Source organism: Trichechus manatus, unplaced genomic scaffold (assembly GCF_000243295.1).
Source record: "Trichechus manatus latirostris isolate Lorelei unplaced genomic scaffold, TriManLat1.0 scaffold00102, whole genome shotgun sequence".
NCBI lineage: Eukaryota > Metazoa > Chordata > Mammalia > Sirenia > Trichechidae > Trichechus > Trichechus manatus.
The window spans coordinates 7,868,372-7,872,223 of NW_004444038.1; the positions used below are offsets into that span (position 1 = coordinate 7,868,372).

Sequence of the window (3,852 nt, forward strand, 5' to 3'; positions counted from 1 at the left end):
GTGCGCGGCCTCCGCTCAGCGCCTGTGCTCTGTGTTGCAGGTCTACCCGGAGCCCCGGAGCGAGAGCGAGTGTCTCAGCAACATCCGCGAGTTCCTGCGAGGCTGCGGGGCCTCCCTGCGCCTGGAGGTGAGCTCGGCGGGCGGCGGGACGCGCGGCCAGGGACGCTGTGGTCCTTCCCCGAGGGCCGGGGGCGGAGCCGGCGGCGGGCGGGGACCCGCGTGGACGCCCGGGCTGTGGAGCGGGGCGTCGCGGGTCGGGGTGCCGGCTGGGCTCCCAGGGCGGGGAGGCGCCGGGGGAGTGCAGACCCAGACTTTGCCCTGGCGCTTGGGGTGGGGTCGTGGGTGTCGGGAGTGGGCGCCGATCTCTTGGCACCTGCCTCGTCTTTGGCCCTGGTTTTAGGAATTGTCTTAGGACCCGCACGCAGGTCCGGGTCAGTCAGAATCCTCAGCCCTTGACTGGACAAAGCGGAGCAGAAATAAAATGGACCAAATCCCCTCCCATATCACTCCTTTCTCTGCTTTTTCTCCCGCAGACCAGATACATTGGTTTTACTGGATCGCTAGCACTTAGTGTTTAGATCAAAGGGTCGCTGTTAACGTGTGTCTGGGATTTGTAAAATAGATGATGGCGGGCGGCATACCTGGTGGGCTGCCCTTTCACGTTGTGTACTATTTTCTGGGTGTATTGTCTTTTCAGTCTTGCAGTGCCGGACCTTTCAATGCCAGCTCTCTGGGTTTTTCTCTTTCGTCTTGTTTTACCGTACGTGGTTTTTCTTATTCTTAGGGTAGTACTTTATATTAGAAATCTAGCTGTTCTTGGGAATTGCAGGCTGATGTGGATGCAGTCAATTCTGTATTTAAATCCTGCCTTTTTACCTGCTGTTTCACCACTCCTAGCTTTAATTTCTTTGTCTGAGAATTGAGACCAGTAATAGCGAGCTCTTAGATAACAGAACCTGTTAGGTAAGATGACGCAATGTGTAGGTTGACCTTTCCTTTCTTTTTTTTTTTTTAATGATTATTTTTATTGTATTTCAGGTGAAGGCTTACAGAACAAAATAGTTTCTCATTTAACAGTTACTACAAATATTGCCCTATGACAATGGTTAACAATCTCACAACACATCAACAATATCCTTACTCAACCTTGGGTTCCCTATCACCAGCTTCCTTGTCCCCTTCTGCCTTCTGGCCCTTGTCACTGGACTCCTGTACCTCGTTAGTCTCATTTGGTTTTACAGGGCTGTCCACTCCCAGCCTGAACGGTGAACCTCGGAGATAACTTCACCACTGGGCTAAAAGGGTGTCTGGGGGCCGTATTCTCGGGGTTTCTGCAGTCTCCTTTAGGCCAGTAAATCTGGTATTTTTTTTGTGAGTTAGAATTATGTTCTACATCCTTGTCCAGTTCTGTCCAGAACCCTCTGTTGGGATCCCGGTCAGAGCAGGGTTGCCTTTTCCTTTCTGAGAGTGCTATCTCTTACTCTAGGTTTCCGGAGAAGTCATCAGATGTGAGGGAAGGTTATGTGGCGAGCTCACTGTTAATTGAAATTAGACATGTAGGAACTGATAGAAATTAAAGTGCTGGTTTTGTTAATGATCGTAAACAGTGACATATTTGTTGTTGGTAGTATTTGACATTGGTGAGGAAGTCATTACAGCGAAGTGAAAGTGCTTAATGAAGATTCTAGTTGCTGTTCAGTTGATTCCAACTCACGGCCACCCCCCAGGTAGAACTGCATTCCATAGGGTTTTCAAGGCCTGTGACTTTTCGGAAGCAGATGGCCGCGGTTTTCTTCTGAGGAGCCTCTGGATGGGTTTGAACCTCCGACCTTTTGACTGCATCACCCAGGGATTCTTCCAAAGACCATGTTGTTGTTGGGTGCCATCGAGTCCATTCTGACTCACGGTGACCCTAGAGGACACAGTAGAACTGCCCCATAGGGTTTCCAAGGAGTGGCTGGTGGATTTGAACTGCCGACCCTTTGGTTAGCAGCTGATCTCTTAACTGTTGTACCACCAGGGTCCTGAAATGCGCTCTAGGCTTTACATATTTCATTTTCACAAAATTCCGAAAGATGAGAGCCTGCAAAGAAAATTTTGAAATTATAAACACGAAAGCTTAAGTTTTAGGTGAGCTTGGTTTTCTCTAATTATAAATGTCAAGGTACTTTTTTTCCCAGGGTTTAGTTCAGACTGAATTGTTTGTTAGCAGACTGTTTTGGTATAGGTATTTTATTATTTACTGCCATTTTAAACTACCCTAAGGTTTTTTAAAGGAAAAGAGGAGCTGAACTTTATAGCTACTAGATCAGTTATTTTAATGCATACATGTCTTAATTAGCTGTAGAAAAAAGATATTATTCGCTGCTGAATTGTTCTGATTATGAAAGGTGTTTTATAAATTAATTTTGGAGGAATATTGTGCTGTTTGCATTTATTGTTAAACTTTGAAAAGTAATTTACGTTTTAAGGTGGAAAATTTTTTAAAGAGGAAGCTAGCACATGCAAATTAGATATTCTTTTCATTGTTATTATTGAAACTTTTTCTTTGCTACCTACTATGCATCTTATTTTAATTTTTCTTTTGTTTCTTTAAAAAGTATGCAATTTGATAAGAATTTAGTCCCCCACCCCAATTTCTAATGGTGTCAGGTAAGATCTTATGTGGGAGCCCTGGCACAGTGGTTAAGCACTCGGCTGCTAACCAGAAGGTTGGTGGTTTGAACCCACTAGCCACTCCTTGGAAGGAAGATGTGGCAGTCTGCTTCCGTAAAGATTAAAGACTTGGAAACCCAATAGGGCGGTTCTGCTCTGTCCTGTAGGGTCACTGTGAGTCAGAATTCACTCGTTGGCAGTGGGTTTCATTTGAGTTTGGTTTAAGATCTTATGAGACATGAATCTCTTGTTGTTGTTGTTAGGTGCTATTGAGTTGGCTCTGACTCAGAGTGGACTTTACGTGTAACAGAACCAATTGTTGCCCGCTCCTGCGTCATCCTCACAGCCGTTGTTGTTTGAGCCCATTGTTGCAGCCGTTGTGTTAATCCATCTCGTTGAGGGTCTCCCTCTTTTTTCGGTGACCTTCTACTTCACCCAGCATGATGTCCTTCTCCAGCAGTTGGTCCCTCCTGATGACGTGTCCAAAGTAAGCAAGACAAAGTTTTGCCATCCTCGCTTCGAATATGTGTCTGTAGTTGCTGCTTTTGTTAAGTCCTGTGGAGTCAATTTTGATGCATAGTGACACCATAGGACAGATTACAGCCTGGAAAACCCTGTTCTGTAGGGTTTTTCTAGGCTAGAATCTTTATGGAAGCAGATCGCCAGGTCTTGCTCCTGAGGAGCCACTGGCTGGTTTTGAACCACCAGCCTTTGGTTAGCCAACCCACGCTTAACTGTTGTGCCACCAGGGCTCCTTAATATATGTCTGTGTCATTGCATTTGGTACTAGCCTTGAAAAGTTTACTGATGAAAGTAGCACTATGATTCTTTATGACTACTGTTAAGAATGTTATACAGTCGTGCTTCGCTTACTATCCACGTTACATTCTATGAAATAGGAGGTAAGGTGATCTGGATGTTGTGCAAACACCATATTATAGATGAAGGTCCTTTCAGGCATTTGCCTCCAGAATAAGGAGGTTTGTCTGTATTAAAAATTTGCTGGGGCAGATAACTTCCCTGCACTGTTAGTTTAAGGTTTCAACAAGTTTGCTGGGGCAAATAACTTCCCCGCACTGTTAGTTGAAGGTTTCAACAAATTTGCTGGGGCAGATAACTTCCCCGCACTGTTAGTTTAAGGTTTCAGCAAATTTGCTGGGGCAGATAACTTCCCCGCACTGTTAGTTGAAGGTTTCA

General features: G+C 45.5%; 1 protein-coding gene across 2 annotated transcripts in view; it reads left to right on the plus strand.

Moving 5' to 3' along the window:
- Positions 1 to 3,852, plus strand: part of ARHGEF7 (Rho guanine nucleotide exchange factor 7) — a 161,443-nt gene that overhangs the window by 222 nt on the left and 157,369 nt on the right. For both annotated transcript variants that reach the window (XM_023737406.1, XM_023737405.1), the window contains exon 2: positions 41 to 127. The gene's annotated coding sequence lies outside the window, so the exon portion shown is untranslated. The remainder of the gene's footprint in view (positions 1 to 40; positions 128 to 3,852) is intronic.